Raw genomic sequence first — 14,646 nt, 5'->3', positions numbered from 1 at the left:
AGAGCCATATTACCGCCAAAGCAATTCTTATTTAGCATATTTACCCCTTCAGAGGCCGCTGCAATACAGTGATGAATGCTTCTACCAGAAATGAATCTGAATTGATTATTCGAAACAATGTGCGTGGCGACAGGCGCTAGCCTATCAGCAAGGATCTTTGAAATGATATTATAATTAAAATTGCTCATGGCGATAGGTCGAAAATGCTGAATTTCATTGGCTTCAGCAACTTTGGGAAGAAGAGTCATAATACTAGAATTCATACCTGGGAGCATACAACTAGTATCAAAGAAACGCTGCACCATCTTACAGACATCTGGACCAATTACATCCCAAAAGTGCTGATAGAAAAACCCCCATAGCCATATGGACCCGGAGAGCTATCACGGCTAAGATTGAAAACCGCAGCACGGATCTCATCTAACTCTGGACGTTGCGTGAGCTGATCATTGTCCGCCAAGGAAACTGAATTCGGAATAACCGCAGAAATAGAGTCATGACCAATAGATAGCCTACTGCTAGTAAAAAGAGTGGAGAAGTATTCCATAACATGCTGAGAAATAACATTCTCATCATCAACCAAAGCTCCATTAATGAGAAGAGAATTCAATGATGCTTGAATTTTTCTACCTTTCGCCGAACGGTGAAAAAAATTCGAATTTGGATCCCCTGCCTCAAGCCATTTTTCTCAACTTTTATCACGGAGAAGCAGTTCTTGCCGATGAAGTTGAAGATAAAGATCTCGCTGAGCTTTCGTCTCAAGCGTTCGCAAATTCTCATTCAAACCCTACACTGAGATGTGTCTTTGAATATCAGTAAGCCTGGACTGAGCAGCAGCAATATTTACTTCCACCCTACCAAACACTTTTTTGTTCCATAGACGCAATTTAGGCTTCAAAGTTTTGAGTTTATGACAAAGAAGCTGTGCCGGGGGAAGAGAAACATGGTTGTTACTCCAATGATCGGCAATTAAACCCCTTAGAGAATCATGAGTAGTCCACATAGAGAGAAAACGGAACTGGGTCTACCTAGCCAAGCCATTTTTGCATACCAAAAGTAACAGACTATGATTAGATTGATGGCGAGGGAGAACAGAACAGCTGATTGAATCCCAGGAATCAACAAAGTCATCAGACACTAGAGCCCTGTCAAGTTTACATCCAACTTGTTCGGAGCCAATGCGACTATGAACCATGTAAAATGCATACCAGAACTATCAATTTCCACAAGGCCATTATCATTAATAAATTCGCGAAACTCCCTATAACTAATGGCATAGGGTCTACAACCTGTCTTTTCGTGAGCACCGATGACTGCATTGAAATCACCGATAACCAAATGTTTTCCGCTGTCAACAATAGCACTCAGAGAATCCTAGAGCAAACGTCTTCTGGCAAAAAAATTACTGCCATAAACGAAGGAGAGCTGAGTGTAAATCGTGGCACTACCATAATTGATCGAGATGTACTGAGCATGACAAAGAATCGGAGAGCAAAGCTGAAGAGTACTAGGTTTACAAAAAAGCCAAAGAGAATTACAAGAATTCCCAGTAACAAATTGCAAGCCAATAGAATTCCAGAAAGAAGAATGAATCATATCCAAAGCAACCATAGGTTCAGATATACATACCAGATCCGGATGATTAACAGAACAGATGAGTTTCGGAGCCCTCTACGTACCAGGGTTATTAATACCCCTGCAATTCCAGTAAAGAATGATCATTTAGAGGGAGAAGAACTGCCCCGCCCCTTCGAATGGGAGTCAGCATAAATATTTTTGGCCTTAGACTTAGATTTCTTCCTAGTAGTAATCCATTCGGTATTCACCTCAGGGATGCAATTGATATCAACCATTGGTGTAACGGACGTCAGAGATCCTTCAGATTCCAACACAGAACTGTTATCTTCCTTATTACACTCACCCCAACTTTTCTTCTCTTCATCGTGTCCCAACCGATCGATGTTAGTCGATAGGTGCAGCACGAGTTGCAGGGGAGCGGCAATTTCGCCCTCCTCAATTTCCACTCGATCCTGAACAAAGGTTTGAGGATCCTTCTGAACCTTAGTCTGGTCAGGGTTAGATCGAGTCACCCCCTGTGATGTGATATTGGTTATGAAAGAGAGATAATAACCAAATCAACAAGTTTTCCCGATCTATCTTAAGGAATTAATATAATCAAATAACAAACATAAATTGGTGATAACAAACCAATCCCAAAGAATTAAAGATAATGAAAGGAGATCTAACCTTACACCTTCGAATAATTAAATTGGAACCTGAGTGTTTGGCGATTCACAAGTACCTTACCAAAATACTTGTTCACGATCAAGATAATATTGCAAGAATGATGACCCGGTCTCTCAAGCTCACAATAAAGAATTCAATCCCGGATATTCCCAAAGGAAAACAAGAACTTTTGTTCATAAAAATATTAATGTCTGCTTTCTGAAATAAGGAAGAATACACGTCTTTATATAGGCTACAAAAGAAACCTAAACCTAAACTAAAAAGGAAATTGAATCCTAGTGCACCAAGGTAAAAGAAATCCTAATTAGACAAGGAAAAACATTAAATTCGTTTTGGGAAAATTACACAGAAATTCATCTTTTAAAAACTATTTATAACTATGTCAAGTCATAATTTTGAATTATGTCATGCTAGTAAAATTAGTACTGTTAATATATTTTAAGGATTAGAATTTGTAAATTAGAAGTCTAAAATATATTTTATAGGGTTATGATTTATGAATTGGACTCTAGTATTTTTAAATTATGGTGTAAAATCATAATATATAGAGAATAATAACATATTAAGAATTAAGCTTGGTGATACGACTTAGTTGTAATTTTGTATTTAATTATGATATTCATGTATTTGACCCATTCGTTTTTGTCCTTTAGAGCCCAATTTCAGTCCACTAATTAACATTATTTAGGTCTTTTAATTAGCTAGAAATAAGTCCAATCAAACCTATAAGGTTATAGCATTAATTTTAATGAGTCCCAATGGGTTTTGCACATGCCAAACACATGCAAGTCCAAAGCTTCTCTTAAAACATGATCAACCTTTTTACATATCACTATTATGGGTTTGGGTTTGGATACAACACAAAAACAAACCATCTTTAATGACTTTGCTAGAATCCATTTCTTGCTTAAAGAAGCTCAAGATGAGTCCATTAAGCATTTGTTGGTCTTTCTTTACACGATTCTTCATCATAAGTCCAATTGACAGCTCTAATGGATCCATCATGCTTCTACTGGGCTCCTTAACTCCAAGCTCCCTTGTTCCATGTTCTTGTGCTTTTGATATCACATCACCCTGCCCCTTTCCAGTATGAAAAGCCCTCTGGGCCTGTGGCCTAGGCTCCCTAATATTTTTTCTGCATTGAGCCGAGGTATGTCCAATTGATGAACAAGTTCTACAAAGTGTCGGCAAACGCTCATACTCAAGATAAACTCATTGCTTATGACTGCCAGTATCAACTCTAAGCTTTGATTGAATTTCACAAGAAAGATCTACATCAACTAACACCCTAGCATAATGCCCAAATTCTCCATTCACAGTGTTATGATCAAAACGAATTGGAACCCCAATCACCCGAGCAATACTAGCAATTATTCGAGTGTCCCAAAATTCCCAAGGGAAATTATATAATCTGACCCATACTTTAGCAGAAGTGGACTTGTGTGTGTCAGGATTGAATCTCGGAGTCCAATGAGTGAACCGAATGATGCCCGGCTTAAGGGAAATGGCACCCATTCCCTAAATAGTTTGCAAAGTTCATCATGCATAATAATTTGATAAAAACCTTTACCCAAATATATAAGTTGCCAATTCAAAGAGCGTTTTCATACCTGGTTCAGACGTTGCTTCAATTCAGCGTGCTTCCAAGGGCTCTCGCCTTTGTTCAGTGAAATCCTCCCAATAACAGAATGTTGGAACAATTTCACCCGCTCCTCATAAATTGATTGCTGGATTTTGAAGGCGCAGAACCCTCCTTCTTCAGAAATCAAAGGTTTAGACGGAGTCGGAATAGCTGTAGGGATTGCCGATTTCTGAACCATTACAGCGAATGAAATCAAAGGTTTAGACGGAGTCAGAACCGGCGGTGAGGTCGTTGGTACAACAGGCGAAGAAAACTCAGGAACTGCTGCAAATTTCTCAAAGGAACGCCGATCGAACAGAAAAGCAATGGTCGTCGGATCCGAAGTGGTTGGCACGGCGAGAGAGGGAGACGACATGGCGGAAGGCCGGCGGCGCGACCAAGCCTCAATCGGACGAAGTCGAAGGTTACGCGGCACATTTCGCCATTGAGGGTAGGAGAGAGAAAGTCGCGTTTTAAAAGTAATTTAATTTTTTTTACATGTTAGGACTATAAACGAAATCTAGCTTAATTTTGAGAAGTTGTACATTAATACTTAAAATTGGTTCTGGACCATTCAAATTATAACACGCATATATATAAAAAAAACTAATCAAGTTCGATTTAGCAAAAAAAAAAAAAAATTCGAACGCACGTGTAAAATCGGCCCCCCAACCGAATAATCCTGTATTCGCCACTAGACTCAACCAATAAAAAATAGAATAATGTTACCTCATTAGGAGATGATTGATGTAAAGAAAAAATGTACAATTATCTGAGGAAGAGGATTGGGATGGAAAGCTCAAAAAATGAGAAAGAAAAAAAAATATTTTTATCGGCAAAGTCCAATGAAACGAAACCATAGTAGAATTTCTCCCTCCCTCTCGCTCTACTGTTATTTTGCTCTAAATTCATGGATTTTCGGTTTCCTAATAAATTTTACTCCTTTTGGTTTGTTTAACCTTTGTACATTTCATTTGTTTGTTTTGTATGCCAAGCAGACAACCTTGTCAAGTAGAGTTGTGCATCGGTTTAAAACTGAACCGAACCAAATTTACCGAATACCGAAATAAGAACATAAACCGAACCGAACCGATTTTTTCCGGTTCGATTTTTCCCGAATTAACCGAATCAATATAAAACTTTACAAATAATCTAAAAAACACAAAGCTTTAATTCATATACTAAGTAAGAGCATAAATCAATGGTTATATTAAATGTTTTTTTAAGGTAAATAGGTGTTAGATTAGAATTTAATGGTTATATTAAATTCAAAGTTAAAGTAAATAGATGTTAAATTAGAATTTAATGGTTATATTAAATGTTTTTTTTTTTTGTAGAATCATAAATTAAAAAATTACCAGGTTGTGTTATCATTAGATAGGTGTTGTGTATAAATTTAGGAAGAATTGGAATTTTTTTTCCAACCATACATGTATAAAACGACATAGTAGCAACTAATCGGTGCGGTTCGGTTATTTCGATTTTTATTAGAAACCGAACCGAACTGAACCGAAAACCGATATTCATCAAAATAACACACCGAATCCGAACCGTGTAATAATAAAACCGAATCGAAAAAACTAAACAGTGTCGGTTCGGTTCGGTTTTGCGGTTTCAAACCGCATAATGCACAGCCCTATTGTCAAGTAATAATAAGAGAGAATTACTAAACTAGCCCCTTTTAAGGGATTAGTTTACATTTCTAGCTCATTTCAAAAAAAAATTCCAAAACTAACATATTTCAACAAATTCTTCCATCTTTGCCCTCATTATTCCTAAACAGAACTTCATCTCTCTAACGTATCAAACGCTACGATAGGAAGCGGAGGAAGAACGAGAAGAGGAGGAGAAGAAGGCGAACGACAAACGGAAGAGGAGGAAGAAGGCGACCCTTTTCCGGCAATCTCGTCCCAATATATATTATTTCTCTTCCTTTATCATGTTTTTCCTGGTTGTGCGAATCCCAAAAACAGTGGCATTGTTATCTGAAAATGCATTTTGGTTGGAATATCAGTTTCAGATTTTTCCCTGATAGTGTCGATATCTATAGATATTTATCGATATTGACAAATATTGTAGATATCTGTAAATATTTGTAGATATGTGTTGTTGATATCTGTAGATATCGACAAATATCTACAGATATCGATACTGTTGGGGGAAAATCTGAAACTGATATTCCAACCAAAATGCATTTTCAGATAACAATGCCACTGTTTTTGGAATTCGCACAACCCGGAAAAAACATGAAAAAGGAAGAGAAACAATATATATTGGGACGAGATTGCCGGAAAAAAGGGTCGCCTTCTTCCTCCTCTTCCGTCCGCTGTTTGCCTTCTTCTCCTCCTCTTCCTATCGCCGCCATTCGCTTCACCTTCTTTCTCCTCATCGTTCGCTTCTCCTCCTCTTCCTATCGCGGCCTTTCGCTTCTCCACCTTTTTGAGTGTGCCGCCGTCGCTTCTCGTTCTTCCTCCTCTTCCTATCGCATCGTTTGATACGTTAGAGAGATGAAGTTCTGTTTAGGAAGAAGATGAAGGCAAAGATGGAAATTATCTGTTGAAATATGTTAGTTTTGGTTAGTTTTTTAAAAGGAGTTAGAAAAGAAAACTAACATCTTGCTAGTTTTGTAATTCTTCCTAATAATAATGCAAACATATTAAGTTAATGAAATTTAAAATGCTAATTCAGAAAATTAATAACTAGAACACTGAAACTCACCCCATGAGAAAAAGCCTTTTAAATTTTTGTTGACTAAATTTATTTTTAAAAATAGCTAAAACTACAAAATTTATTTAATGATTTGTCCTTTTTCTGTTGTTTTATTATTAAAAAAGAAAAGGAAAAGGAGTGGATGTTTATCTGAATGGTTGGCTGAAGAGGTAAGAACATATCTTCATAGTTCTGAAGAACAGAAGGATTAGATCATCTGGATAAAACTTACCTTTCTTTCTATCTTTTCCCAGACCAACAATTCCTCTTTATTTCTCTTTTTTCCACGCCATATTACAATAACAAATAATAAAAAAAAAATTGTTCTCAAAAGAATACAAAATTAAATGCAAAAGCCACATTTGTTTGTAATTATCTAACACGTCATCAATCCTTCACACCTCATTCTATGCATTCTACTGCTCATATACAGTAGTGCTCACCTGGACCCGAAATGACCAAATGAATTTGGTCATTCACCGTTAGATCCAAACTTTTGGTCATTCAGGTCCAGGTGAGCACTACTGTCTCACATAAATTGTAATATATCAACTGAGTTTTCTTAGATGTGTTTTATGTCAAAAAATAATAATAATAAAGGTAAACTATTTTTTGAATTGAAATGCTAAATGAATTTTTTGGTGTTACTTCGATTTGCAGATTAATATTTGTGATTTTTTTGTTAATGTAAAAAAGGATTGAAGTTACTGTAGTTAACAAAACTAAAGACTTTTATGTTAATATTGTCAATTTGATTTTTGTTTAATTTCAAAATAGAAAATTTTGAGAATTAAATTTAGTTAATACTACATTAACATGAAATCATATTTTCGATTTTTCAATCACTATTTCCGGAACGTTCTTTCTAACATCTTAAAGACCTCAAAATTAAAAATATGAAAAATTAAATTTGCTTAGAACATGAATTATTGGAATTTTCTATTTTGATATAATCAACAGTCAAATTGAAAAGGTTGACCTAAATCTCTGATTTTGCTAACGACAAGTAACTTTAGTACTTTTTTTGTAACAAAAAAAAATCATACACACAACTACAAATATGCGAAATCATAGAGGTATATTTGGAAATTTTCCCTTGTGAGGTGTCGTTGAGTTCGGTGAGGGACGCTCTGATGCCAAAGTTAGTAATGATCTAAAGAGTTAAAATAAACTTAAAAGCTTTAGAATCTTTTTGTGAATGTGTACTTTTAGTTCCCATGATTGGGATATTTATATAGTTTTTCCATAACTTCCATTATTAAGGTTAAGGGGTAGAAACAATTTTAACTGTCTCATCCCTTTAATGCCTTTTAATAGCCGCCCAGATATTTATAGCTTGCTTGGGATGTTTATTCGGTTACATCTTTCTGTCCCGCTATAACGCTCAAGACTTCTTAATGAGTTATTGACACTTTGGGGCAAACCTCTATGGCGTACGTATCCCCCCTATAAGGCTTCGTATCCGCCTAAGTAGTGTTCCTTTAGGTGAATCTCTATGGGGTACGTATCCTTGCATATCACATTCTCCACTTGTCAGGCTTAGATACTGACATCTCCTTTGCCACTGGGAGTTTTACTCTTTAGGTCCTTTGATAACATTTCGGATGTTATCAGGGTAAAAAGGTCCTTTACGACTGTCCGCCTTCTTGGCGTGTCCCTAGGATACTTATTGCCCTACTAGGCACGTTTTCTCATATCTATTGATGGCTGCCACGTCTGTTGAGATGCCTCGAATTGTGCGTATTGGGGCGTTGATTCCCTTATAAGGAATCTTTTTTCCTTATTCTTCTTCTTTCGTGCTTCTTTTGTAGTTTTTACTTTTTATTATACTTGATATGGAGACTAGTCCCTAAAATTTTGGATTGACCTTTTCTAGCAACCAATAAAACACGCATCGTGTTTAATAAGGTAAATTAATTCTCTTATTGCAAGATGAGAAAGTAACTTTCAATGTGCATAATTCTATTATAAATACCTATTTGACAAACGTGAGCAATGTAAATTTCTTGATATTTTGAATAAAGTTGTAGAGGATTATTTTCAGGATCATTTATATAAAGACCCTTTGGATACGATCAGTGGCGAATACAGAACTGCTCGGCTGGGGGGGCCAATTTAACACCAAGCCGAGCCGCCCAATTTTACACCAAGCAAAAACGTAAAAAAAAAAGCAACGATATAAAAAGTAGTAGCTATACCAATAATTCCAATAAAAGGTAGTTAACAAATACACCGCTTAAGAATTTTTTGGTCCTTAACAGGCCAAATACGGATGACTTGAGGCAGCCTAAAGCTGGGCGCCTCAAGTCTGGGGGTGCTAATTGATAACAACCCAAATTATTCTTGAATAAGGAATAAGGGAAAATTAATAGAAATAATGGCAAACCATTATTCCTTCTAAAAGAGATATTTATACATGATTAATGTGGAATTAATGATAATTAATGCAGGGGAGAATATGCAAATAATGAGGAAAAGAAAGGAGTCTCTAGCATTATGCCACGCCACATGGACCATGGCGAGATACGCCATAACGAGATACGCCCGATGAGAGCGAGTAGCGGAGACCCGCTATAGCTCTCAAGGAGAGCGTACATACGCCTTGATGGATCAAAGAATACGAAAAGGAATATTCATCTTACTGACAGAATATTATCCCAAGGACCAAAAGGGATATTCACCTTGAGAACGCCGCAAGAAGAACCGGATGGCGGATCTCCACGGTTCAGCTCAGTGAGATCCGCTGGCGAACCTATGAGGCGAATCTCCTCTTTCACCTGATTCATCACAGTAACGGCTAACCGCCGACTCGGCCATAAAGACCATTAATGAGCTATCAATTAGCTAACCGCCAGGTTAAAGGTAACCAGTAACCGCCAGCTTAAAGGAAACCAGTAACCGCCATTAATGGAGCATTAATGGAGACCTTCTAGTTGCTGAAGGTTACGACTTCCTAGCTATATATAGCCTACATCCCTAGGCTATCAAGGTACACTTTTATTTACCCTTTGTCAATTCAGTTTGCTCTCTTGATCTTCCTTACTGACTTTGGCATCGGAGTGTCCCCGGCCGATCCCAACGGCGCCTCATAGGGAAGTGCTCCGATCAAGGATTTTTCCCCGAGTTATCAATTGGTGCGGTGAGCGTGGATCTCTAACAAACAGAAGATCACAAAATCTTGATTGTATAGAGTTTCACAAAGAACAAAACAATGGAGTCAACGGAATAGAAATCACAATCTCAAACTTTGGCTCAATCAGTACAACAAATCTATCCAAATATACAGTTCTCCATATATTGGTGGGAAAGAGTTTTCTACATTGAATCTGGAATTTTATGATGAAAAAGATAAGTTTCCTCCCTTTTCTTATTCCATTTTTAATTAAAGAAAATTGAGATCCCTCACTCTTATAAAGTGCTATGAATATCATTACATGTTATTATGATAAATCTAATAAACTGTGAAAGATGAAGTCATAAACACAAATCTTTCATTAAATCTTGCATGCTTACTATGCCCTCATATTTTTATGCATGACAAGTGTAATATGATATTATCATTGAATTAGTACAAACGCATGTATAAGACCCGTAATCTTGGGATTTACAAAAAAAAAATCATCCATTCAATGTGATTTTGTCATTTGATATTAAAATATCATAAAAGGGCTCATGTAATTACAAATGATTTAAATCTGGTCGGTCTTTTGGATGAACATGCATATAACTATTAGAAGAAATTACAAAAAAATCATATTTGGTTTTTTCTTGTACTATTCACCATCTATATATGGCTTTTCTCCTATATAGTACTTTTAATATCAAAAATTCATATTTTTGAATATTGTTTTGTCAAATAGTTATTTCATTCCCTTTTTTACAAGGATGTGTCTATTCATATAAAAACTGTTTATTTGACATTGTTAGAATTTCTGTTACCAACACAAGAGACTTGAAAATATTGAGTCTATTTGTAATTATCCTGTAATTGTCCCTAACTATTAAGGCCATTATGGACTGATGAATTACCAAATTGGATAAACAAAACTTTCATGTCCTGAGCTAACTACAAAATAGTGCAAGTGTCGGTTTCGGATCAGAACATTAATTTATGCGAAATTCTTAAGATATACATAAGAATTCCTTAAAAATTGGAGGATTGTATGTGAAGGTAGGTGAGAGTGAATTTTGAGTAATTTTCCTTACACTCCAAATTGAAGGAGAATCATGGTACATGTATTTTTCTTCCAAAATTACCCTTTCTCTTTTATTTTATTCGTACAAATGAAATGATATAAGAGTAATTTTATATATAACTATATTATTAAATCATCACTTACCTTTCTTTAATTACACCTCATTCAAATGAGGCTTTAATGATCTCTGAATGCCATTAATGTATGGATGCACAATATTAATTGCAAGTAAATAGCAACTATGTAAGATATCTTACCCAATATAGAATGTCATAACTTTTATGACGTTTAAAATAAATATGCTATCTTGGATATTAATGCGCATTGAAATACAAAAGGACATTATTCTTAAACCATTCTCATTATGGTTATTTATTAAGAATTCATTATGATATTCATGTGCAGTAGCAATCTTTATGGTTATGACCGTTATACGTGATATTATTATTAAAACAAGCACGATTAAAATTCTATTATGAATTTGTTTAACATATAATATTTACTCGGTTTTATCCTTTGACTAAGTTCATTCTAGAGTCAGGGACCAACGCGAAGGAATTATTAAGTTGATTCCAAGATGAATTAAAAATTCCATAAAGAGACATTGCATCATACATGATATTTGCCAACAAGGCAAATGCAAACATTCTTTTGCTATGAAGTATGTTCCATGGATCAAGCCATTGATCCCCAAGGTAAGTGAATATAGCTTTTATGACTTACCACAATCTTTTAATAATGGACATAGCATGCCCCACTTCTGGAGTTCTTTCAGTGCTAACCCACAGGTACAAGGGAGTTGCTAATACTACAACCAGTGCAAACACTGATATGAAAAATAAAGCTCAATCCAAAGAAGTGTATATGCAGAGTCACTTCAGAAAAATTCCTTGACTATGTCATTGGCCAAAAAGGAGTTAGAGCAAATCCAGATAAAATAAAAAACCTTACGAGGAAAAAGGTGAAAAGAGCGCCTAAATAAAAGCCATGCGAGGAAAAAGGTGAAAAGAGCGTCTAAATGAAAATCCCACAATGGGTGAGAAAGATCCAGAGGTTGAACGGGCGGATCATCATACTAGAAAGATTGTCAACAAGCATATCAAGGTATAAAACAATTCCTAGCAGAACCACCCTTGATGAGCAGGCCAATCTGAAGGGGAGACCTGCATTTGTATCAATCTGTCATGGATAAAGCTATGTGCACCGTGGTTATTTAAGAAGAAGAAGGTCAGCAGTTCTCCATCTATTATGTTAGCAAAATGTTGAAGGATGCGGAGACAAGATATCAGAAGTTAGATAAAATGGCTCCCACGGTTGTGACAACATCCATCCGCGTTAAAACCATATCTCCAAGCATAACCTCAACATGATCGAGATCAAGATCAAGAACCGGCTTCACCATCATGATTCAACATTGAACACACGAATGATGAGATTGAAAGGCGAGTGCATGCCGCTCTATATAGACAAGAGAACAATGCAGAAAGATAGGCCATCCAGTTAACAGGAATTCGCCATTCACAGCGTGAATCATGGGGTACGAGGCGGAAAAAATGATTAAAGCTTCCAACTTGCCACAATATAAAAGAAAAGAATCAATATAAGAGGGACATTACATATCCCGAACCCAAAGGAGGGGAGCATGTAACCGTTGGAAGAAACGCCAAAGCGTACTACAGGTTGGCCACCACACTGAAGCTTGCTAGGAGCTGGCAAACTAGATAGCTTTGTCCAGAATAACAAATAACAAGACGACAAGCAGAAGACAGATCCCAAAAAGAAATTCAAAAGTTTCATTAATGTCATAGCAGATGGACCAGTGTATCAGCCACCCGTGGAAAAAACAAAAATATCCGCTCTGGATAAAACATCCCTCCATTGCTCCTTTTGCAGAAACAGGTCCAGTAATCTCTCCACATACAGATGCGTTGACAATTGAAGGATGGGAGATGAAATGAAGCGAGTAATGGTAGACACGGGCAGTTCTTGCAATGTCATCACCATAGGTGCATTCGCCAAACTAAAGGTTGATCCGATCCAAATAAAAACAACCATTGTTGACATCATTGGAGTGACGGGTCACACTATCCAGACCAAGGGCCAGAGGTTGCAGCCCTAATTTCCATCCGTCGTCTGACAATGTACATTCCCACCAGCAAAGGAGGAGTAATGATTAGCGGGAACCAAAAGGTGGCTAAAGAGACTTATACTCGGCGTCACTATCAATCCGCCCACAATCCAAAGAGGACGAAGGTGAGAAATATTAACTTGTCACTACAGCTTTGGGCGACACAGAAATGCTCCTTATTGCTGATGGAAAGCGGGTGCGGATCGCCAAAGGATTAAAACTTGAGATCAAGGAGGATGTTATGAAAGTTCTCATTGAGTCTGAAAGCCTATTTGCATAGGAGAATGAGATCCCCATAGGAGTAAGCCCAGATGTGATTACTCATAAGTTAAACATCATTGAGGATGCGGTTCTAGTTGCTCAGAAAAGACGGAACCATAGGCCTAAAAATCAGTATTTTTACGTATTCTTATATGTGCATTAAACTGTTTTTTTATAATTTATTCTTTCTCGCCATACTTCTTATATTCATTTGCCTAGCTTTTATTCCTGATATACGCCCAGTGGCTGGCGAATGAAAAGTTCCACAGGCGGATCAATTACCTCAAAGATAGGACAATTGATCCCATCACGGGCAGATCCCCTTTCCATAAAGATAAGAAGCACAGACCCTCAGGAGCTTTCAAATGAGCTCAACTCTCTCCTCAAAGACAAGAAAAGGATTGACCACCATCAAAAGCGGGTTAAAATCGTCTCAAACATGAGATCATTACACCCTCAACTTTCTCCTCAAAGATAGGAGAACACTCTCATGGGCGGATCCATCTTTAGATGATCACCATTCGAGAAAGAGTTAAAACATTCCTTGGACGCAAGGAATTTACACTCTCTCACTCCCTTCCCAAAGAAGGGTTCACAAGTCCTACGGGCGGATCGCTTCACCTCAAAGATAGGTAGCAAGTTGATCCCCTAGGCAGCTTTACTTCCTCTAGAAGGAATAGAACAGCTTCTAAACCTTCACAAAGGTTCACACATTGGGGTACGGCTGGCCACCTACCCTAAACAATCGAAGAAATCCTAAACCAGATTCTAGAAAATTACTTGCTAAAAGATATAATGCATTAGTAAAAATAGTTCTGGAAAGCAAAGGGTTCATCCAACTAATGAAGCCTTGTCTTCATCTCCAAATAATGAAGCCTCGTCTTCATCTCCAAATAATGAAGCCTCGTCTTCATCTCCAAATAATGAAGCCTCGTCTTCATCTCCAACTAATGAAGCCTCGTCTTCATCTCCAAGTAATGAAGCCTCGTCTTCATCTCCAAACAATGAAGCCTCTTCTTCTTTCAATTCATGAAGCCTCGTCTTCATCCAATTCATGAAGCATCGTCTTCATCCAATTCATGAAGCCTCGTCTTCATCCAATCAATGAAGCCTCGTCTTCATCCAATTAATGAAATCTCGTCTTTATCCAAACAATGAAGTCTCGTTTTCATCAAAGTAATGAATCCGCATCTTCATCATAGAAATAACAAAGTCTCGCCTCCACAAAATGCACAAAAGTCCCTAAACGGCTGATCATTCTTACTGATCCCTAAGTGCGGGTCATTCTCCTCAATATGGCAGAACTGAACAAAAGAAGTCCCTAAGGCGAATCATAATCCTATGTCGTAGGAACAAATGGTCCCATAAAGGGCGGGTTATTCCCTTTCTAAAGGAAATATAACTCTCAAGAAGCCCCTAGAGGCTAACAATGGATACGGTTGGCCACCTATCCACGAAGAAGCAAAATCCCCTAAAAGCGTATC

The sequence above is a fragment of the Euphorbia lathyris genome, chromosome 5, assembly GCF_963576675.1.
Source record: "Euphorbia lathyris chromosome 5, ddEupLath1.1, whole genome shotgun sequence".
NCBI lineage: Eukaryota > Viridiplantae > Streptophyta > Magnoliopsida > Malpighiales > Euphorbiaceae > Euphorbia > Euphorbia lathyris.
Note: the sequence above shows the minus strand (reverse complement) of the source record.